The 25,095-nt window shown below is 39.0% G+C and overlaps 1 protein-coding gene across 12 annotated transcripts in view; it reads left to right on the forward strand.

Moving 5' to 3' along the window:
• Positions 1–25,095, forward strand: part of nfixa (nuclear factor I/Xa) — a 233,359-nt gene that overhangs the window by 90,255 nt on the left and 118,009 nt on the right. The gene's annotated exons all lie outside the window — the stretch shown is intronic.

Raw genomic sequence — 25,095 nt, forward strand, 5'->3', positions numbered from 1 at the left:
CACACACAAGTGAATGCAATGCAACAGCCATACAGGTAACACTGAGGGTGGCCGTATAAACAACTTTAACACTGTTACAAATATGCGCCACACTGTGAACCCACACCAAACAAGAATGACAAACACATTTCGGGAGAACATCCGCACCGTAACACAACATAAACACAACAGAACAAATACACAGAACCCCTTGCAGCACTAACTCTTCCGGGACACTATAATATACACCCCCCGCTACCCTCTACCACCCCCCCCCCCCCCACCTCAACAAAACCCCGCCCACCTCAACCTCCTCATGCTCTCTCAGGGAGAGCATGTCCCAAATTCCAAGCTGCTGTTTTGAGGCATGTTAAAAAAAAGAATGCACTTTGTGACTTCAATAATAAATATGGCAGAGCCATGTTGGCTTTTTTTTTCCATAACTTGAGTTGATTTATTTTGGAAAACCTTGTTACATTGTTTAATGCATCCAGCGGGGCATCACAACAAAATTAGGCATAATAATGTGTTAATTCCACGACTGTATATATCGGTATCGGTTGATATCGGAATCGATAATTAAGAGTTGGACAATATCGGAATATCGGATATCTGCAAAAAAAAACATTATCGGACATCTCTAGTTTCCACATATTGTTTGAGGATGTGAAGGAATGTTTGATGTCTTAATGTCATTAGAATGTTCCTCTTCTGGGGGACAATAGTGTAGTTTTATGCACTAATATCAATTGATCCAGAACGTAAAACATTATATAAAAAAGAAGTGCAAAATCCGCAAAGAGTCCTAACAGGATATACGACGAGGACGGGGGCCGTGCCCTTTCTGACATGTGGCAGTGGAAAAACGCAGCGAGGGATTTGCTGGCTTTATTATTAGGGCCTGCGAGTGTTGTTGATGGAGCCGCTCCATGCACGTTGACTCACACAGAGACAGCGGTGAATGCTACACTAAGCAGAGGTGTCAGCTTTGGCTGCTGACTCTATGAAAGGCAAACGCTTTAGAAGTGTACGCACGTGTGTGTGTGTGTGTGTGTGTGTGTGTGTTGTGTTGCACTGACTTGCATTTGTGTGTGTGTGTGTGTGTGTGTGTGTGTGTGTGTGGGTTTAGTGCTGACGGCCAAGAAGCCTCGGCAGCATCTGACGTGGCAGCTCTTTGCTGCTAGCAGTCCAGCTCGCTCCTTCTGGCCCACTTTCCTGTGATACTATCTTTTCATACAATCACATGTTTATAAATGGAGACTGACTGGTATTTGGCTATTGAGAACTGATAAACACTGCGCCATTCACTGGGAAATAACACAGCGCGTCCAAGAAATGCATTTTTCCCCCCACACATTTAGAAAGGAGAAATATAGATAATCCTATACTGTACTGGCAGTCTTTTTGTAAAGATCTATCGGCCGCCGATCAGTATTTTTCATGAAAAAGTATGTGATTGCCTTTGTCGATTAATGCCTTTCAATGCCAACCACAAACGCCCATCCCCTCTGGTTGACACTGTATGTATTTATAATCCCCTAAAGCTAGTGCGAGTGCATGTGTTACGTACGTACGTAATGATGTCATTACGTGCAAGAAGCCGCAAGAGGGCGGGATATACTGTGTAAAATACATTGCAAAGTTGGTGCCTTGTAGGCAAATGTGTAAATGTTGCATTGATGCGTTTTGGTGTCTCCTGGCATTTTTTTAATGACGTTCTTTTTATAAACGCAGAATATTAAAAAAAAAAAATTCTTGCAAAATGCATTTTCCTGCGCCTGGAACATTCCAGTGCACGCTTGCAGTTAGCGCCAGCATCTCCCAGAGTGCACGTTCAAAGCAGGAATTAAAAAAATATTTTTTTTTTTGCTATCGGTTAGTTGTGTATCGTGATATACCGTATTTTTCGGAGTATAAGTCGCACCGGCCGAAAATGCATAATAAAGAAGGAAAAAAACATATATAAGTCGCACTGGAGTATAAGCCGCATTTTTGGGGGAAATGTATTTGATAAAAGCCAACACCAAGAATAGACATTTGAAAGGCAATTTAAAATAAATAAAGAATAGTGAACAACAGGCTGAATAAGTGTACGTTATATGAGGCATAAATAACCAACTAAGAACGTGCCTGGTATGTTAACGTAACATATTATGGTAAGAGTCATTCAAATAACTATAACATATAGAACATGCTATACGTTTACCAAACAATCTGTCACTCCTAATCGCTAAATCCCATGAAATCCTGTACGTCTAGTCTCTTACGTGAATGAGCTAAATAATATTATTTGATATTTTATGGTAATGTGTTAATAATTTCACACATAAGTCGCTCCTGAGTATAAGTCGCACCCCCGGCCAAACTATGAAAAAAACTGTGACTTAAAGTCAGAAAAATATGGTGCCTGTATAATTATATAATTTTAACGCCAAGCCCTAGTATCAACGCAGATTAATCAACCAATTTATTTCATAAAGGTGAGTGGCTTTCTGAAAACATTGCATTTCTCTATTTTCTGAATATGAATTGGTACAATTATTAAAAAAAAAAAAAAGTGAAACCCAAACGTTTACAGTAATGCTATAGTGTTTAGAACACATTTAACTCTTGGTTTCCTCTGTTTGCATGTTTGCTGTACGCAAACTGGAGTTCAGAACATCCCGACAGAGCGTGATGGAGTTCTTTTCATGCGCAAGCCTTTTATGGAGGTGTGTTTCCTCCATTTTTCTTTGAGGACTTACTTATACCCACGTATACAAAAACCTACTCAGTGGCCTAGTGGTTAGAGGGTGCGCCCTGAGATCCGTAGGTCGTGAGTTCAAGCACCGGCCGAGTCATACCAAAGACTATAAAAATGGGACCCGTTACCTCCCTGCTTGGCACTCAGCATCAAGGGTTGGAATTGGGAGTTAAATCACCAAAATGATTCCCGAGTGCGGCCACCGCTGCTGCTCACTGCTCCCCTCACCTCCCAGGGGGTGAACAAGGGGATGGGTCAAATTCAGAGTACAAATTTCACCACACCTAGTGTGTGTGTGACAATCATTGGTACTTTAACTTTAACTTCTGGCTGTCTCACTGGAGTGTTGTGGCGCTTCTGAGGTGCTGAAGGCGGTAGTTTGGGGCCTGGAAAGTCGCCGAGCGTCGAGCAGATAAGTTGACACGCAATTATCCTGTCTTCCTTGTTTTATTGCGGTTTAAAAGTAGAGATGTCCGATAATATCGGACTGCCGATATTATCGGTCGATAAATGCTTTAAAATGTAATATCGGAAATTATCGGTTTCAAAATTATTGGTATCGGTTTCAAAAAGTTAAATTTATGACTTTTTGAAACGCCCCTGTGTACACGGACGTAGGGAGAAGTACAGAGCGCCATTAAACCTTAAAGGCACTGCCTTTGCGTGCCGGCCCAATCACATAATATCTACGGTTTTTCACACACACAAGTGACTGCAAGGCATACTTTGTCAACAGCCATACAGGTCACACTGAGGGTGGCCGTATAAACAACTTTAACACTGTTACAAATATGCGCCACACTGTGAACCCACACCAAACAAGAATGACAAACACATTTCGGGAGAACATCCGCACCGTAACACAACATAAACACAACAGAACAAATTCCCAGAACCCCTTGCAGCACTAACTCTTCCGGGATGCTACAATAAACACCCCCCGCTAACCCCCCCCCCCCCCCCCAACCCCGCCCACCTCAACCTCCTCATGCTCTCTCAGGGAGAGCATGTCCCAAATTCCAAGCTGCTGTTTTGAGGCATGTTAAAAAAAGAATGCACTTTGTGACTTCAATAATAAATATGGCAGTGCCATGTTGGCATTTTTTTCCAAAACTTGAGTTGATTTATTTTGGAAAACCTTGTTACATTGTTTAATGCATCCAGCGGGGCATCACAACAAAATTAGGCATAATAATGTGTTAATTCCACGACTGTATATATAGGTATCGGTTGATATCGGAATCGGTAATCAAGAGTTGGACAATATCGGATATCGGCAAAAAAGCCATTATCGGACATCTCTAGTTAAAAGTCTAAAAGGGGAAAGTGAGGGTTTGAGGATGAACCTTTCAAAAAGGAGCTTGTCTTTATAGCGGGAAGGGTTGTTTGTGTATTTGTCTGCATGCTCCGCTTCTTCCGGCTGCTCGCTCCACGGGGAACGCCGCTCAAAATGGGCAGCGCGACCTTTAACCCGCGCGGTGCCAGCTCCAGACACGCTGCCATCCAGAGCCCCCGTCCCCTTTTGACCTAAACCCGGTCGAGCTTAGCAGAGATTAAGAGGCAGCTCTCCGAGAGCCATTTGAAACAGACACCTTCTAACCCTAATGGGATCAAAGTCGGCCGGGCGGCCACTCGGGAGCGAGCTTCCGACGTTGGAAGCCATGAAGCCTCCAACTCATGGCAGGCAAGGCAGAGTGCACCGGCAAGGGCCCCAGCTCATATCATGCCACGGGGAGTGGGCACTGGTATACCCTCATGGCGCCAACCCCCGGCAGGCCGGGCTCCAGCTCACATGATAAGCAGAATGAAATCTGCAAGCTTCAGCGTCCCTGATAGGACGCTCTCATGCTCACGCTTGGCTTCTCATCTGCAAACTTGACTCGCTTTCTTTCCTTTGTGGGGAAATCACAAATTGTAACGTACGTTTTCTCGAAGCCCGACCTGAAAAATGAACATCTTCTGTAAATGTTACGCCTGTCTCCGAATCGTGGAAGTGGAAGAGTAGAATTGTAATTTTTCTTCTTTGGATTTAGACCAGGGCAGGGTTTCCTATCGATTGCCACGATATACTTAGCAGTGGGGGCGTGGCTAGAGGCGTGCTCAATATGACATCATCATACGTGACATGATCATTTAGATTTTTCAATGATGCATATATTTTCTTTAAAAAGGCAAAACAAAAATGTTATGTATATTTAAAAACAAATAGTGGTATAAGTTATTAATAATACCATTAATACAATTTATATTTTTTTCTTATATCATCAGAATCACAATCCGCTTTAACACAAGCAATTTGCTCTCGGTCCGTGTACCTTCCGTTCATTCTATTTCCAATTCTTAAATGCAAATCAAAAAAAATTTTTTTTCTATTTTCATTTCTGAAGCAAAAGTTGGACAACTATTTAATGCATACTTGCCAACCCTCCCGATTTTTTCCGGGAGACTCCCGAATTTCAGTGCCTCTCCCGGGGCAACCATTCTCCGGAATTTCTCCTGATTTTCACCCGGACAACAATATTGGGGGCGTGCGTTAAAGGCACTGCCTTTAGCGTCCTCTACAACCTGTCGTCGCGTCCGCTTTTCCTCCATACAAACAGCGTGCCGGCCCAGTCACATGTTGAAGGCGGCTTCTACAGACACACGTAAGTGACTGCAAGACATACTTGATCAACAGCCATACAGGTCACACTGAGGGTGGCTGTATAAACAACTTTAACACTGTTACAAATATGCGCCACACTGTGAACCCACACCCAACAAGATTGACAAACACATTTCGGGAGAACATCCGCACCGTAACACAACAGAACAAATACCCAGAATCCCTTGCAGCCCTAACTCTTCCGTGCTACAGTATACACCCCCGCTGCCACCAAACCCCCCGCCCCCCATCTCTCGAATTCGGAGGTCTCAAGGTTGGCAAGTATGATTTTATGACACTTTTTTAAAACGACAACAGGACTCCTGCTGAACAAAGATGTTAGCGTTACGCTAAAAACATGCTAAACGCAAAGGAAAAGCTAAAATCCTGCTTCCGGTTCAATTTGTCATCGCACAGATAAACACGCATGTTTTCATTTTGGATGAACAGGTCCGTGTAACTTCCGTTCATTCTATTTCCAATTCTATAACGCAAATCAAAAAACATGCTTTCAGTTAAAAACGGTCCCTTGTAGATGGCCCCTAATTGCGTTCGGACGAGTAGCAGTTTGCAAAAGTGGAGCGAGTGAGTTCCACAGTGAATAAAGTATGAGTGAGCAGAGTGGAAGACGCTAGAAGCAATAGAGATAAAGAGAGCACATGCAGGCCATTACTACCAGCAGTAAAGCCCCTGAGGGAGGACTGTAGCAACAATATTCTTCAGCCAGGGAGAAAGTGTTAGACACTGACTTGTTTGAGGTGAAAGAAAGAAAGTTGAAGCACAGACTGAATGTGTGAGCCGGGCACATTGGCAAAAGTTTTTTTTTGTTTTTTTTTAATAAAAGGGTGAGGGCACTCTGCCCGGCTTTGGAGAGAAGGTTGGCATCCGGCCTTGTCCACAGACAGAATGAGGAATAAAAGAATGAGGGGGAGAGAAAGTCTCTCAATAGTGCATCTCTTGTCTGACGAGATGCAGTCCTCGCCTGCTGCTGTTGCTGCTGCTGCTGCTGCTTGTTAGTCGGGGGGGTGTATTGGGTTTCATTATCTCTTCCATTCTCCCTGTATTAGCTAACTATGAGGTCCAAGACCTCAAGGCCCACGGTGCTCATGCGTGCGCCTGTCGGGATGTGCTGTTTGCCTCATGCACTATTATTGGCATTGAGGCAGAACGTGTGAGACCTTCCTGCGTTGAGGCAAAAGGCTGCCATCCATTCTACACTCCTTTAACAGCAGAGGCTGGAGCCTATCCCAGCTCTCTTAGAGCGCTTTCCAAAGTAAAATTTGGACAAAATTTAAACCTGCTAATTTTGGGAGGGATTTGAAGTTGGAGGAAGACGATTTATGTGCAGCGGCTTGAAAAAGATAACAAAAAAAAAATTTTTTAAACCTGCTAATTTCTTGAGGGTTTGAAAATATAAAGAAGACATCAGCGTAGGGTCAGCAGCTTGAAAAGAATGAAGAAAAAAAAAATTAGTTTTGGGAGGATTTGTAGTATGAGGCTGTCGCGACTTCAGGTTAGTTCTAGTTAAAGTACCACTAGTAGTCACACACACACTAGGTGTGGTGAAATTACCCTCTGCATTTTCCCCTTGTTCCACCCCCTGGGAGGTGAGGGGAGCAGTGAGCAGCAGCGGTGGCCGCACTCGGGAATCATTGTGGTGATTTAACCCCCAATTCCAACCCTTGATGCTGAGTGCCAAGCAGGGAGGTAATGGGTCCCATTTTTATAGTCTTTGGTATGACTCGGCCGGGGTTTGAACTCACGACCTACCGATGTCAGGGCGGACAAATTTTTAAAAAAATAAGGAAAATACACCGTTTTAGCTTGATAATTTTGGGAGGCTTTGAAAGTATGAAGAAGGTGACTTCAGAGGAGGTGCAGCAGCTTGAAAAAATGACGAAAAAGAACACTCATTAACTTTTTAATTTTTTGAAGGGTTTGGGATTATGAGAAAAGCGACTTCATGAGGGGTGTAGCACTTTAAAAATTAAGACAAATACAACTTTTTAATTTTTCTAATTTTGGGAGTGTTTAGAATATGAGGCAGGCAACTTCAGGTGAGTGGCAGAAGCTTGGAAAAAATTAAGAAAAATATATTTTTAATACCTGCTAATTTTGGAAGGCTTTTAGACTATTAAAAGTAATTTTTGACCAACTAATTTTAAAAGGGTTTGAGATTATGAGGAAAGCGCCTTTAGGGAGATGTAGCAGCTTAAAAATAAAGACAAATAAAACGTTTTAACTTGCTAATTTTGGGAGGGTTTAGAGTATGATCCAGGCAAATTCAGGTGAGGGGCAGAAGCTTGAAAAAAATAAAGAAAAGCATATTTTAATACGTGCTAATTTTGGAAGGGTTTTAGATTATAAGGATGACAAATTCAGGGGAGGAGTAGCAGCTTTAAAAAAAAATTAAAAGTAATTTTTAGAGGGGCAGAAGCTTGAAAAAAAATAAAGAAAAACATATTTTTATACCTGCTAATTTTGGAAGGGTTTTAGATTATAAGGATGACAAATTCAGGGGAGGAGTAGCAGCTTTAAAAAAAAATTAAAAGTAATTTTCAGACCAACTAAATTTGGAAGGGTTTGAGATTATGAGGAAAGCGACTTTAGGGGGTGTTGCAGCTTAAAAATGAAGACAAATAAAATGTTTGAACTTGCTAATTTTGGGAGGGTTTGGAGTATGAGGCAGGCAACTTCAGATGAGTGGCAGAAGCTTGGAAAAAATTCAGAAAAATATATTTTTAATACCTGCTAATTTTGGAAGGGTTTTATAGACTATTAAAAGTAATTTTTGACCAACTAATTTTGGAAGGGTTTGAGATTATGAGGAAAGCAACTTCAGGTGAGGGGCAGAAGCTTGAAAAAAATAAAGAAAAACATGTTTTTATACCTGCTAATTTTGGAAGGGTTTTAGATTATAAGTATGACAAATTTGGGGGAGGAGTAGCAGCTTTAAAAAAAAAAAAATTTAAGTAATTTTTAGACCAACTAATTTTGGAAGGGTTTGAGATTATGAGGAAAGTGACTTTAGGGGGTGTAGCAGCTTAAAAATGGAGACAAATAAAACCTTTTAACTTGCTAATTTTGGGAGGGTTTGGAGTATGAGTCAGGCAACTTCAGGTGAGTGGCAGAAGCTTGGAAAAAATTCAGAAATATATATTTTTAATACCTGCTAATTTTGGAAGGCTTTTAGACAATTAAAAGTATAGGTATAAAAGTACAGGTATAAAAACATAATTTTTATACCTGCTAATTTTGGAAGGGTTTTAGATTATAAGGATGACAAATTCAGGGGAGGAGTACCGTATTTTCCGCACTATAAGGCGCACCGGATTATTAGCCGCACCTTCAATGAATTGCATATTTCATAACTTTGTCCACCAATAAGCCGCCCCGGACTATAAGCCGCGCCTACGCTGCGCTAAAGGGAATGTCAAAAAAACAGTCAGATAGGTCAGTCAAACTTTAATAATATATTAAAAACCAGCGTTCTAACAACTCTGTTCACTCCCAAAATGTACGCAAATGTGCAATCACAAACATAGTAAAATTCAAAATAGTGCAGAGCAATAGCAACATAATGTTGCTCGAACGTTAATGTCACAACACACAAAATAAACATAGCGCTCACTTTCTGAAGTTATTCTTCATTCGTAAATCCTTCGTCTTCGGTGTCCGAAGTGAAAAGTTGGGCAAATTTACGATCCACTGGCAGATGTTGGCGTCGTCTGGCGCTGCCTCCTCGTCTTAGTGAAGGTGTGTTCGCCTTCTGTCATCCATTGTTCCCACGCAGTTAGCAGTCTAGCTTCGAATGCCCTGTTGACACCAATATCTAGCGGCTGGAGGTCTTTTGTCAATCCACCCGAAATGACGGCGAGTATTGAATTAAGCGCGTAAGCGTGTCTCTTAATGTGCTGTTATGAGCTAGCAAATATAACAACTACACTACCCAGCATGCAACGATAGTTACGAGCATGCGCGGTAGCCCTGAGAAGCGTTGTTGTATGCTGGGAGTTAGAATGTGGTTATGAGCACGCTGTGAGTAAACGTTGAGAACTCAGTTAACACGCCTCGTCTGCATTATTTATAATTAGACAGACAACACACTTAATAGGAGCCATTTTGGGGTCTTTACATAAACACACAAATGGAAATGAAACGTCACATATCCCAGCATGCACCGCGCGCTTCTTCTACGGGGAAAAAAGATGGCGGCTGTTTACCGTAGTTGCGAGACCTAAACTTTATGAAAATGAATCTTAATATTTATCCATATATAAAGCGCACCGGGTTATAAGGCGCACTGTCAGCTTTTGAGAAAATTTGTGGTTTTTAGGTGCGCCTTATAGTGCGGAAAATACGGTAGCAGCTTTAAAAAAAAAAAATGTAAGTAATTTTTAGACCAACTAATTTTGGAAGGGTTTGAGATTATGAGGAAAGCGACTTTAGGGGGGTGTAGCAGCTTAAAAATTAAGACAAATAAAATGTTTTAACTTGCTAATTTTGGGAGGGTTTGGAGTATGAGGCAGGCAACTTCAGGTGAGGGGCAGAAGCTTGAAAAAAATAAAGAAAAACATGTTTTTATTCCTGCTAATTTTGGAAGGGTTTTAGATTATAAGAATGACAAATTCAGGGGAGGAGTAGCAGCTTTAAAAAAAAAATTAAAAGTAATTTTTAGACCAACTAAATTTAGAAGAGTTTGAGATTATGAGGAAAGCGACTTTAGGGGGGTGTAGCACCTTAAAGATGAAGACAAATAACATGTTTTAAGGGAGGGTTTGGAGTATGAGACAGGCAACTTCAGGTGAAGCTTACAATAATTAGGAAATAATAATTTTTAGGCCTGCTAATTTTGGAGGGGTTTAAGATTGAGAGGAAGGCGACTCCTGGGGAAGTGCAGCAGCTGCTTGAAAAAAAATATTTAAAAATATGTTTTTTAAATTTGCTAATTTTGGAAGTGTTTGAAAAGGGGAAGACAACATCAAGGATGATGCAGAAGCTTGAGAAAAATTAAGAAAACTTTTTAAACCTGTTAATTTCTGAGGCACTTGAAAGTAGGATGCAGGCGACTTCAGAGGAGGAGGAGGAGGAAAACCCTTGACTTAAACCAGGGATATTCAACTACCGGTATATTGCTTTGGGGGCCCATTTCAAGAAAGTTAAGGACCGGGGGTCCCGCCTTCTCCCTTTACTATCATTACTTTATTTGTTATAATCCGGAGAATCAGCATCCTTTACAGTAGATATTTGATTTTGTCAGTTATAGGAGCGCTCTGTTGTGTTTAAGGACCTTCTGCACAAAATTAGTCAAATGTCATCTATAAGACAGCGCTGTAGTCTTTTTAAGGACCTTCTGCAAAACTGCGAGTCTCTCACACATTTTTTGTTTGAATTGAACTTGCGAGCCACCAGTTGAATAGCCCAAATGATGAAAAATAGAGGACCTAAAAAGAACCTTGAGGAACACACCACTCGTATAACTGAACACGCTGAACAAATGACTGCTGACTGCATCTGAAGTCAACAAGCTACAGCAACAACTTGGTTGCATAAATCACATTATGGGAAAAAAATGTGTGACTGCCAAAAAGGAGAGGACTTAAAGGGGTGCCTTGAGGTACGCCTCAGTTATGTAAATCACAAGTTTGGAACCCAGTTTTCTATGTTTGCTAGTAAGGTTAAAATGTCGATACAAGGATCTGCCAATGTGTTTACAGTAAGTAAGTAAGTATGTAAATTTTATTTATAAAGCGCTTTTCACAGATAAAAACACAAAGCGCTGTACAAAACATAGGTGAAGTAAAACAACAATTCAATTAAAACAACAGGGGCAACATCATAACAAGGATACAAAGTGGGTTAAAATTGATAGTTAAAAGGTGCATTGACTAAAAGCTTTACTAAAAAGAGAAATTTTCAAATGTTTCTTAAAAGTTTCAACACAGTCAAGATCACAGAGGGACTGCTGCAAATTGTTCCAGAGTCTGGGAGCTATAGCCTGGAATACCACGGGTTTTAAAACGAGTTTTGGGGATCTTTAGAAGACCCTGTCCTGAAGACCGGAGGCTGCGCCCTGAAGCAAGTCAGTGATGTACTGCGGGCCCCACCATGCAATGCACGGAATGTCAGGACTAAAATGTTAAACTCAATGCGAAATTTAACTGGAAGCCATTGAAGACTGGATCAAATGGGTGTTTACTGTGGTCCAAGCTCCTCTATACAACAGAAGCAGCCTAGTGTTTTTAGGAATTTGCTGCTAAAATGTTTGTCTCAGTTACGATGTGTTTGATTAGATTAGATGAGATTAGATTTGATGGAACTTTAATGATCCTGTATTGGCAATGGCAGCACAGTAAATAACATAGAATAAAAACATCAGAAACAAACAAAAAGAGAAAAAGTGACAAATACAATTGAGAAATAATACATATGATAATCCAGGCAGAAAGTCGCCATATTGATTGTATCGCACATGTCATCCCATTTTTTTTTACAATGCTAGCAGCACAGAAAGTCCACCAAGTGAACCACTCCTCTACAGGACCGTAATGTAACGTAGTGTAAACACATGCGTGCATCCACTTACACTGTATATACTTTATGTAATGCCACACCATTTTTGCTCACTTATTCAATTGCTTGCAACATGCAGCACCATAATCTTCTCATGGATCTCTAACGTTGCCCAGTTGTGTATATATATATATATGAGTATATATATATATACAGTATACATCCAAAAAATGATATCATCAACCCTTCAAGGAACACTTCTCTCATACAATCCACCATCCCGCTATCAAGATGAGACGTCAGTTTTGCATTACCGGCGGTGGCTGTGTAACATTTCGCTGGAGTCGGCTATTCGGTTCCCACAAAATATTTGGGGTGTATGAAGTTTTGACTTTCCATCCACCAAAAACCAAAGTCAGAAAGCCCCTCGTATTTATTTAACGATGCTTGCAGATAAATACAATGAAAATATGCTGGGTTGTGTTTGTAATTAAGTGCGTGCGGTGATATTTGTGCACAGGGAAAACCCACAAAAACCTCAGAAAGAAAAATCCTATCGGAATGAATCTGAAAGGATAAAGGCTTGATCTTATATCTGATGTGCATTCGAGAGTGTGTGCGCGCACAAATGCGGGATATTCCAAAGTGTAGGGTTACGCATGGGAGAAGCCAAGGGTTGCATCGTCTCTGGAGATGCCCCCCCCGACCCCTCTCTCCGCCTCATGCCACAAATGGCTTCCAGACTTTCACACATAGTAACACTTTGTGTTTAAACACACGTAATTACAAACAATGCGCAGACACACATTTAACATCAATCTGTGCTGATGTGAGAAAGAAGGGGGGGTTTTTTTGTTTGTTGTTTTTTTTTTCTCCCCATCCCCTACTTGGGGAGCTGGAAGGAAGTGGCAGTGTTGGCAGTGCAGGCGTAAAGGAAGTTTTCGAGGGGAATAATGTGGGAATGGATGCGAATAGTGCGGGCTCGGGTGAATATAAAAGATGAGAGTGTATTATGTTTCGTAAGAGTTTCATGCAACTTCCATAACCCCGAGGCCTTACAGTGAGGCTGCTCTATTTCACTGGCCTTCTCCAAGCACACCTTACTTTCCTTGCTCTCCTGGTGGAAACTTTGCACAGGAACGTGTTTCTCGCCTCGTTTTCATTAGAAAAGGACTGACGTGCTTGTGCCCTGTTTATTGTGAGGCTTATGTTTGATTTATATTGAGTTTGCATAATGCAGGTCAGATTTTTAGGTGCTCACATATAACCAACAGGGGCAACACAGTCCTCCCCTGATATCACCACATAACTTGACAATATGTGATTTTTCACAGCAGATGTCGAGAGATGAATTCCACTCATCACATGCCCTGACACGCTGAAACCTTCCTCGTGTGTGTGTGTGGGTGTGTGTGTGTGTGTGTGTGTGTGTGTGTGTGTGTGTGTGTGTGTGTGTGTGTGTGTGTGTGTGTGTGTGTGTGTGTGTGTGTGTGTGTGTGTGTGTGTGTGTGTGTGTGTGTGTGTGTGTGTGTGTGTGTGTGTGTGCGTGCGTGTGTGCGTGTGTGTGTGTTGCAGACTTTAATCTCGTTCGAACAAAAAAAGTGTCAACTGTGTATATTTGTATATTTTCTCATTACATATACATAATTGTTTTTATATAGTAGGATACACACACACACATATATATATATATATATATATATATATATATATATATATATATATATATATATATATATATATATATATAAATAATAACATGCATATTCACAAATATATATATATATTTGTGAATATGCATGTTATAATTTTGATTTGTCTATTAGAATTTAAGAACCATTCGAGCGTAATGATAAAATATCACACACACCAGGGTATTTTAGTTACAGTGAAAGAAGAACAAAATATATATATTTTTTAATTTTAACAACAAAAAGCAAATGTGCCAAACTAAACTTAAAAAAAATTTTTTTTAATAATATTTACTTATTAATTTGATAGGGAAATCATAATACAAGTACTGAGAGAAAATACACTTTTTTTGTCCCCCCCAAAAAAATACAAAAAATAAATGAATAATTAAAAAAATGAAAAATTACAGAAAAATATTCAAAGTTCAATAATAACACCCCCTCCCACCCCCCGTCCTACATTTCAGTCACAGTGGGTATCAATGTACTGTCTTCCTCTTCACCACAAGCAGATAGAGAATCACAATAACTGATTAAAAGGAAAAAAATGTAACAACAAAAATAACAATCACAAACATACAGAGAAGTGTCACTGAATAAAAACAACAACAACGAAGAAAACCGAGTTGAGGGAAGTGAAAAGGTTCATTGTCAATAATGAGTGTCACATTTATCCTATAGTGTCTTTAATTTAGCTATGTACCTAATTATGCAGCCCCAGGTCAAGTCAAATTCCCCAGGTCAAGTTAAATGCCAAACTAAACATTTAGAATAATTATTATATTTTAATATTAATATCTAAGCTTATAATATAATATATGACACACACCTATACATTATTTTACAAATGACTGCTATTGCACTGCTGCAATTTGCTTCTTTTAATGCATCCTATTTTCACGAAAAGGGACTAGCGGTAGAAGATAGAGGGATCTTCAAATACCATTATTTACATTAAATGCCTTTTTACAAGGCAGATGTTTTCAAGACGAGTTCCAACAGTGCGAGTCCGTGAACGCATCACGCCGTGCGCGCCCAGGTCGCGGAGCAGCATTGCAGAGCAGGTGATGTGAGGTTATGTCAGTCATGCTTTTGATCTTTTGTCTTCTTCTTTTTTCTTCTTTTTTTTTTGATACACTTCACAATTAAAATTAAATCATTTGCATATTAGATCCAGGATGTCTGGAAAACCGGTCCGGTTGTTATGCAAACTTCGAACAGAGAGGAGAGGAAGGAAAAAGAGTGTGTCAATAAAAATGTGACTGATAGCTGCTAATTACGATTTAATATGTTTTATTAAGTATGATCATATTTTGCAGAGCCTATATATATACATATATATATATACATATATATTTATTATATGGGAGATTAATTTTGACCCTTTACGTGACTCGTACTGGAGCCGCGGGGCATACGAGCACGCCCACGTGTGGTCAAACGAGGACGACCTAATAAATCGAAGGTATTTGTCTTATTATACGTTTAATGTGGGTATTTTGTTCTTGTAACCGACACTTTTGTGCTTATTTGAGTAAATGAAGCGAGTGACATTCATGCAATGTAACTTATTGACCAATAATGCGCTAACACAGCTAACAAGTGTTCATGTTAGCTAAAACTATGCGTGGATGACACATTATTTCTTCATTATTTACATTTTTACCGCTGCATTTGGAAAACATCAAGTGAATAATTGAGTGTGCTCAATTAGCACTGTTCAGAGTGCAAAGTTTAACGGGGCATGTTGATTCATGAGGGGACTAAAGAATGAGCTTTATGCTAATAATCATATGGGGTCAATAAAAAAAGTCCCGGACCTCTTGTGCGCATGCGCCATCTAGGTCTAAAAACACACAAATGCAACAGGGAAATGGTGCAAATTAAAAATGCAGAAGAAAAATGCCAAAACCGTGACTTGAATTGGCTATAGTGTATATGGAACACAGGAAATGCACACGTTTATTAGTGATTGTTTTGATTAAATAATGTTTTTTGCATACTCTTCTTGGAACATGTAGAAATTATGAAAAACTGCATGAGAGAAATGCTGCAGGAGAGCCAGACACACGTTATGGCTCAGTTGGTAGAGTGGTCGTGCCAGCAACTTGAGGGTTCCAGATTCGATCCACGCTTCTGCCATCGTAGTCACTGCCGTTGTGTCTTTGGGCAAGACACTTTACCCACCTGCTCCCAGTGCCACTCACACTGGTTTAAATGTAACTTAGATATTGGGTTTCACTATGTGTAAGCGATTTGAGTCACTAGAGAAAAGCGCTATATAAAATATAATTCACTTCACTTCACTTCACGTTATGCTAACCTTAGCTATGTGAAGCTATATGCAAATATTAAATATAAGATGTCTAATGTTTTTCTGGACGTTCTGCTCATGACGCAAACTTGATCCATGGACCTGCAGCCTTTCACCCGTGCAGTTGTTTTTGTTTGGCAATTGCAGTATTTTCTTGTCGCTTTTGTTTTACAGATTTTTTAGCTCATCTCTGTGTTTGGGGAATTCGCCGCTATCGTCCAGCATGGATCTGACTTTATAATTGTCCTACTTTTGCAAATTTAACATATTACTGTATATTTTGTTTGCTTTATCCATCCATCCATTTTCTACCGCTTGTCCCATAAAATAGTCAAAACACGGTCCATTTATTAGTGATTGTTTTGATTAAATAAGCTATTTTTTTTTGCATACACTTCTTTGAACATGTAGAAATTATGAAAAACTGCATGAGAGAAATGCTGCAGGAGAGCCAGCCCCACGCTATGCTAACCTTAATTATGTGAAGCTATATGCAAATATTAAATATAAGATGTCTGACTTTTTTCCGGACATTCTGCTCATGTCTTTAAATATGGACGCCCCCTCAGCTCTGAGATAACCTTGCAAACTTGTAATTGTCGTAAACTAAAGATATTTTGTTCACAAAATTCTAATTTTATTTGCAATATTTTGACTCATTTCGCGCAATTTAACTTATCGTAATAGAAGGTAGGGCTGGGCGTTACGGCTGAAAACTGTATCACGATGTAAGTTATTTTTAATCATTTGATATTGATAATTATTGGTACTTTGTAAGACCTACCAAAAACAAATATATTAAATGTAAACATTTTTTATTGAAAATGTTACTTTATTCTGATTATAATGAATAATCAAGGCACAATAAAAGATAATTATCAACAACTATTGAAAACACTAAGTCAATGTAAACAAAATACTACTACATTTATTAGTGATTGATTGTCTTCTTGGAACATGTAGAAATAATAAAAAAAACTGCATGAGAGAAATACTGCAAGAGAGCCAGCCGCTATGCTGACCTTAGCTATGTGAAGCTATATGCAAATGTTAAATATAAGATGTCTAACTTTTTCCCGGACATTCTGCTCATGTCTTTAAATATGGACGACCCCTCAGCTCTGAGGTAACCTTTCAAACTTGATCCATGGACCTGCAGCTTCTCACCCGTGCAGTTGTTTTTGCTTGGCATTTGCAGTATTTTCCCGTCGCATTTGTTTGACGGAGTTTTGAGCTCATGTCTGTGTTTGGAGAATCGTCCAGCATGGATATGACCTTAAAACTATCCCACTTTTGCAAATTTATCATATTAGTGTTTATTTTGTTTGCTTTATAAAATAGTCAAAACACCACTACAGCCTTTTTAATATTTCTCCCAGTGTAGTTTTTGGCTGCTCCGAGCCCGGTGCCTGTGGTGCTTTTCATTGCTTTTCATGCCTCTGCTCGGCGCTCGAAGCTGAACCCTGTCAGGGCAGGAGGGGAGCTTGTCTTGGCCGGCCTGGTAAACAAAGGTCGCCGTTTCGTGAAACACCGAGCGTGGCATGCGGAGATAAGACCGATGCATCCTGGCTTCGATGAATGCCAAACTTACAGATCCACACGGAAAAACCGCCATCTGGGCGCACAGAGGAAACCACATTGAGGCGGTGGAATTTTAAATTAATTAAATTAGAATTTGGGGTGCATTAAATACTTTTGTATATCTGATCTCGATCTCCTCTGTATGAATAGAATATTTCATTTGGTCTGATAACTGGTGAACACAAAACTAAATTGCTGTAATATCCTCCTGAGAACCAGCGTCCACTGCAGTGGACATTTTTTGTCAGTCTAATTAATCCTGCCTTCATTCTCACACATTTTGGATAAAAATAGCCCGGTTAGGTAAAACACAAGTGTCCATTGCAGTGGACAATAGTTTCTGGGCTATTTCTTTAGTCAGAGTTACAAATTTAGGGAACGAATAGCACTGGTAAGTAAAACACAAATGTCCTTTGAAGTGGACAATTTCCTTTTCGGTCTATTTCATTAGTCCGAATTCCACATTTCGAAAAAGAACAGTCGTGTTAAGAAAAACACAAATGTCCTCTGAATTGGACCTTGAATTTTGGTCTATTTCCTAAGTCAGAGTGTCAATTACATTTTGGAAAAGAATAGCCCTCTTCAGAAAAACACAAATGTCCCCTGAAGTTGACCATTTTTTTCGAGGTCTATTTCTTTAGTCCGAGTTACACATTTTGGAAAATAATAGTCTTGTTCAGAAAAACACAAATGTCCTCTGAAGTGGACAATTTTTTATTAGGTCTATTTCTGAAGTCAGAGTTATACATTTTGGAACATAATATCCCTGTTAAGCAAAACACAAATGTCCACTGATTAGTTTTTGGTCTATTTCTTTAATCAGGTTTACACATTTTGGAACATAATATCCCTGTTAAGCGAAACACAAATTCCAAACTTTATAACTCGGACTAAAGAAAAGACCAAAAAGAAATGTCCACAGTAGTGGACACTAGCTCTCAGGAGAATATTAGTTGCTCAAAATAAAAAGTATTATATTTTCACTGTCTTTATCGTTTAAAATGAACAGTAATCATTCCACAGAAAAATAGTATTGCTAAAAATGTAATTTCCTCTGTAATAATCACGAGTATACTGGCAGCTATTTTTCCCATTCCCACCGCTACGATTCCAAAATGGATGCGCACAATTTAACACCGTCTTTTAACGCACCTTTTGTTGTATTCGCTCTCGTTCCCAAAATGCAGCGAGACTGTGTCGGCAGCCACACGCTGCTAGCTCAAACAATCGTCCCACCTCAGCGCGGTCCAGATGGGTGTATGCGCCTTCCCCTCCCTCCACCTTCCCCATATTAGCAGAGGCCAGCCAGTCAGCTCGTTGGCCAAGCAGTCATCCGTCCGTCCGCCAGCCAGTCAGTGGACTGGACCCGCTACTTGTCTAGACATTCACCGAGGGAGCGAGGCCAGGCTAGCGCTGATGGTCCTGGGCTCCAAGTAGAGGACTCTGGACTTTGGTGGGGTGTTCACACGAACACACAGGCGGTCCCATTGCCCAGTAGACAACTTGGACCCGCTCTGAAATGTCTGGGCTCTCAACTTTGCCACATGACAAGTTAGCCGTTTGTGTCCGCCCCAGCACCGAGATTCCCATTCATGCGCCTGGAGTCCCTTGTCCAGTGGCAATATCATTGAAGCCAGAGACCAAATATGCAGAAAAGAGTGTAAACAAATAAGCTGTAAAAAACTAACTTCAGTTCAATTTGGAAAGGCAACTTTTATTTGATTTTTTTTTATCTCGCAAAATGACTTGTCATGAATATGTACAGTATAGTTATTCCAAAAGTATTATGACGAAAAAAAAATAAAAAAATTCCTGTAATGTTTTGATTAAATTTCCATTATTTGTCTTATTCTCGTATTATTACTTTGTTCTTGTCAAAAGACACATTATTTTCCCCCACAGTAGTATGAAGTTATTGTCGTAAACTAACGACATTTTGTTCACAAAATTACAATTTTATTTGCAACATTTTGTCTAAATTCACGCAAAATATTACCCTTCGAGTGCAATACGTCCGACACTGATTATTTATTACTCCGGTACTCTTGTCTTGTTCTGTATATTGTACAGTATTTTGTTTTTCTATAGGGTTTTGTATATTGTACAGGATTGCTTATTATTCTTATTGGATAGTAGTCTGTTTATTTCAATTGTTAGTTTTTTTCTTAATTGCCTGTTGTGTAATTTATTTTATTTTACTATTTATTTATTTTTACCCCATATTTGTTCCCATTACCGCACCTTAAGTTGGAGTCCTTAATCTCGTTATATGCAAATATAATGACAATAAAGTCCATTCTATTCTATTCTATTTTATTATATTCTATTATCGTAATAGTAGGTAGGGCTGGAAACTGTATCAAGATGAAAGTGTTTTTAATTGTTTGATATTGATGATTATTGGTACTTTTTAAGACCTACCGAAAATAAGTACCAGGTGAAAAGTATATTACATGTAAACATTTTTTAGTGAAAATGTAACCTTATTCTGATTATAATGAATGATCAAGGCACAATAAAAGATAATTATCAACACAACCATTGAAAACACTAAGTCAGTGTAAACAAAATACTAAAATCACATTAAACACTTCACAATAACCTCTTCAGATTAAGGTGATAAAATAAATAATATGTAAAAAAAAAATCCTGAATAAAGTATACTTCACAGTGTGAAAATGTTAACATAAAGAAGCATGCAAAAAATTATTTTCTACATGTTTAGTACCAGAAAGTTACGGCTGTGCTCTAAAGGGTGAGCACGGCTCAGGTGATGTGCTATTACCGTTTTGGTGGGGACGAGCGCCTTGCATAATTTACAGACCACACTGATCTGACTACGGTGCCTTTTAAAAAATCCGAAAAACTGCCATACTGTCTAGGTGACTTGTCCTGTTTTATGGACAATTTCTTTGCTCTCTGCAGCACTCATTTTGAGTTTCTCCTCTCACTCAAGAATGAACTGCAAGACAATAAGACTGCAACCATTCATGTGTGTCACTCCCACTGATCAGCGATCCCTTCCTGCGTTGCCTTTGTTCATGCAACCCACCTTGCTTCGCAACTTCTGGTTTCTTCTGACGAAAAAGACATAAAAATTATAATAATAATAATAATGGATTAGATTTATATAGCGCTTTTCTATCAACTGGATACTCAAAGCGCTCATATTCACACTTTGGTGGTAAGCTACATTTGTAACGTTTTATTGAACACATTGTTTTTATTGCTATCGAGTACGTGTCTATCGCGATATATGTTCATATCTTTTCATAGCCCAGCCCCAATAGTAGGACTTTTTTCTTGTAAATTTACAACTTTTTAAGGATAACATTTTTTAAAACGTACGACTGTTCTTGAATATTTCTGCTATTAGTGCCCAATCTGACTATCAAAAAAAATGTAGGCCTTTTTGTAAAATTACATCTTTTTACCTTGTAATATTATGTAATTATTCCAATATTAATTTATCTTCACTTTTTTTCTTGTAATACTATGATGCTATTCTCCTAAATTTACAACTTTATGCTCCTAAATCATTACTTTATTTTTGCAATATTTTAACTAAATTACGTATTTTGACTCATTACTGGAAATTACATCTTTTATTCTCAGTATTATGCTGTCCTGGCAACTTTAAGATAAAATTACTGCTATATTTATTTTTTCAATAATTTGACTGAATTTGCCCATTTTACGACTTATTCTTATACATTTACGACCTAATGTTTGTAAAATTACAACTTTATTCTTGCAATATTTTGACTAAAGTCTTAAACTTATTCTCATAATAGCAACACTTTATTCTTTATTTTTCTGTTTAAGGATATTCAATAGAACTTACAAACGTAAGATTGTAAAATTGCGATTATTTCTGCAATTTTTTTTGCTGTAAGTGCGTAATTTAACTTGCCCTCCAAAAAATTGTGGGCTTATTGTAAAATTACAGCAATTTTCCTTAGTATTATAACGTTATTCTCGTAAAAACTTACAAGTTTTGTTAATTTTCTTCACTTTTTTTTTCTCGTAAGGCTATGTTTTTTGGTAGTTTTTTTTTTACACAATGTTATGCTCATAAATGATGACTTTATTATTGCAATTTTAACTACATTTGCGTATTTTGAACTATTACAGAAATTTTTTTTTTTTTTCTCATTATCATGCCATTGTTCTGGCAACTTTACAACTTTGTGCTTGTAAAATTACCAACCTATTTATTTTTTGGTAATTCGACTGAATATATTTATTCCAGGGGTGGACAAACCTCTTCAGCGCTGGAGGTTTTTCAAAAATTTATGAAAATGGAAAAAGATGGGGTGGGGGGATATTTTTAGTTTTAATATGGTTTCTGTGGGACAAACATGACACAAACATTCCTAATTGTTAGAAAGCCCACTGTTTGTGTGTGTGTGTGTGTGTGTGTGTGTGTGTGTGTGTGTGTGTGTGTGTGTGTGTGTGTGTGTACATTGAACACATTTATTTATATATATATATATATACACATGTATATATTATATATATATATATATATATATATATATATATATATATATATATATATATATATATATATATATATATATAAGGTAGATCACATCATTTGATAAGTAGCACGCCTGCTGAAAAAGTTAGGGCACCCCTGGTTTACATGTATGACTTTCTCCGATGCTGCCACGGAAAGACTGCATGTTTTCCAATGTTGTAAAAATTTCAACATTTCTGTCAACGAAGATTTGCGTCAGCCTGCGGCACATCTGGTGTCAAACAGGTGGCTGTTGCAAACAAAACAAATACCTGTGCAAGCAGACATTCTCAAACAGGAACAACATCAAATCCAAATACAACACACGCCCCACAGATAAGAGCTTGCAGTCTAATACACTTACATCATGTGTTGCTTTCATTATAAGGCTTTTAATTTTTTGCGGCTCCTGACATATTAGTTTTTTGTATTTTTGGTCCAATTTTTGTCCTCTTTGAACATTTTGGGTAGCTGACCAATGGTCTAATATGACCTATTCTTGTACACTTAAGACGTTATATTTGTAAAACTACGACTTTATTCTTGCAATATTTCTACTAAATTCACGTAATGTAACTTACTCTTGTGATAGTAGGGCTTTATGCCTAGAAAGTTCAGACTATTTTTTCCTTTCTATGTGCCTAATTTGCACTTAAATGACTTTATTCTTGTAAATTTACAACTTTGTTTATTTATGTGAACTTTTTTTGTCTTATAATACAATAACGTTATTCTTTTCATGCTCGTATTTGATTAATTATTGTTTGCAATACTTAAACTAAATATGCATATTTTTACTAAAAATCTATATTAGACAGTTGTTCTGACAATTTTACGACCTTATGCCAGTAAATTTACGGCTTTATTTATTCTTGCAATCTTTTGACTGAATTTGCCTATTCCGACTTATTCTTGTAAACTTAATGTATTTTTTCAAAATGATGACATGTCGAAATCTTATAAAATTACATTTTAAAAAATGAAATGGCTACGAGGCTATGATTTAATTTGTAAATAATAATTACGGCTTGTATTTTGTTACTTTTTTCTTGTACTTTGCGTACTTTTTCAGAGCATTGTTAATATTCCTTCACGTCATATGTTACACTCCTCCCATGATGCAATGGGCTCATCTTGCCCCTGTCGGGTGATGCGGGTCAGTCAGTGAGCAAAGCAAACTGAATTAAGGCAGTTTATTATATATCCTTATGTCTACATATCTTAACTCTATTATTGTAAGTCAGAGCTGGTTTACTGGGATATTTGACGCAAGGCTTGGCTGACTAAAATGTTCAATAAGGTGCACAGAAAGGCATTTAAAACCATTTTAAGAAGAATTTATTGCTGCAATATAGTAGTTTAGGTCAAGGATGTAGCAAGTTGAGGCTAACTACACACAACCAATTCATTGTCCACACATTTCTGCTTCTTACAAGCAAATTGGATCACTGAAATTTGGTAACATTGAATCTGGAGGCTACTTAAGGGAAGAAGAAAAAACAAAAACAAAACGTTGCTGTTTGGAATAGAGAGTGCAGGGAGGAGGGTTCTGTGGCCAGGGGGGTACAGACATTTTCATCCCCCCACCACCTCGTCTCCTTGTTTGTGTGGCAAATCCAGGAGCAGCTGCTGGTCTCAGGGTCTAGTGGGATTTTGGGCCTGTGTTTTCTCATGCCATCCCATGCCAAGGTGCTGTAATGCGAGTGGGGGCTGGGGGGTTGGATCAGATGAATGGTGGTGAAAGGAGGGGGTGTTTTTGTAGATTCAATCTAGATGTGAAATTATGATATCCTCTGGACTTTGCCTTTTTGCACCAGATTGGAACTTGTCTATTTAACTAATGACGCACCCTCTGCTTGCACCATGCACAATCCCTCCCTCCCTCTCTCTCTCTCTATCTCCCTTTCTCTCTTTCTCTCTACCTTCACTACCAGCCACCAACCGAGGGCCCCCCACCCCCCACACACACCCCTGCCTTATTGCTTCTGCCCTTGCCATCGCTCTTCCCTCCCTTTCCTGCGCGGGGAGCGTGCGTATTGGCTGCGGCGCTGGTGCCTTGGTGCCAAATAGGTGGTCCCTCTGCACGTTGGCACACACTCAGTCAATGGTTGGAGGAGCAAAGTGAGGAGGAAGAAGAGAGAGGCAGAGTTGGAGGGAAAGAGGGCGAAAAAAGAAGCAGCACTCGGGTTTGCCAGCGGTCGCGCGCGCTCTCCCAACATTGATTCCGTCCTCTTGTTTTTCTTTTTTTTTCTTTTTTTTTTTAACTCCCTTGTGCCACTCTCTCTCTCTTTCTCTCGCTCCCCCCCCCCCCCTCTGCGGGAGCCCTATGCAGATTCTACTCAACTCTACCCTTTTTTCTCGGCAAGATATTTTTTGTTACTTTTGCAGCCAAACAGTTTTTTTTGACAGTTTTATCCACTAATTCACTTGACGCTTTTATCCTTTTAGCTTTTTCAATTATTTTAGCCAGTGAGGTTGCTGAACTTCTGTCCACTCTCCTGTTGTGCTGGTGAACAACAGCTCTCCTGCTACACTACCTCCTGTGTTCCTGCGCTGGTATTACACTGCGGCCCCTTTTCCTCTGTCTCTCTTTTTTTTTTTTACTTTTTATTTTGACTGGACAGTTTAGTCCTTATTTTTTTTGTTTTGTGCAATAAATGCATCATTTATCCGGTGCACACTGATTAGCCAGTGGTGCATATTTACATATTTTTTTTTGCAATCGGCGGGCTCAGATTATGATGAAAGAGCGAAATGGTAACTAGCATTTTTTTCTTTGGAATGTTGCTGCATCTGTTTGAGGTTAATTGTAGGATAATGAATTATTATCATATTGCTGCGCACACACTTGTGTTCACTAATTTAAACACGTCCCAGAAGAGATCATTGGTTGTCACCATTTTTACCTTCAATGTGATGTGTATATAAGTCTCTCTCTCTCTCTCTCTCTTTCTCTCTCTCTCTCTCTCTCTCTCTCTCTTACTCACTCACTCAGTCACACACACACTCTCTTACTCTCGCTCACTCTCTCTCTCTTTCGGTGCCTCTCGTTCATTCCCTGGCTCCGCTCGCACGGAGCAGGCGCCGCTCCTCCATGCTGCGCGCCGG

The sequence above is a fragment of the Nerophis lumbriciformis genome, linkage group LG25 (assembly GCF_033978685.3).
Source record: "Nerophis lumbriciformis linkage group LG25, RoL_Nlum_v2.1, whole genome shotgun sequence".
NCBI classification, from domain to species: Eukaryota; Metazoa; Chordata; class Actinopteri; order Syngnathiformes; family Syngnathidae; genus Nerophis; species Nerophis lumbriciformis.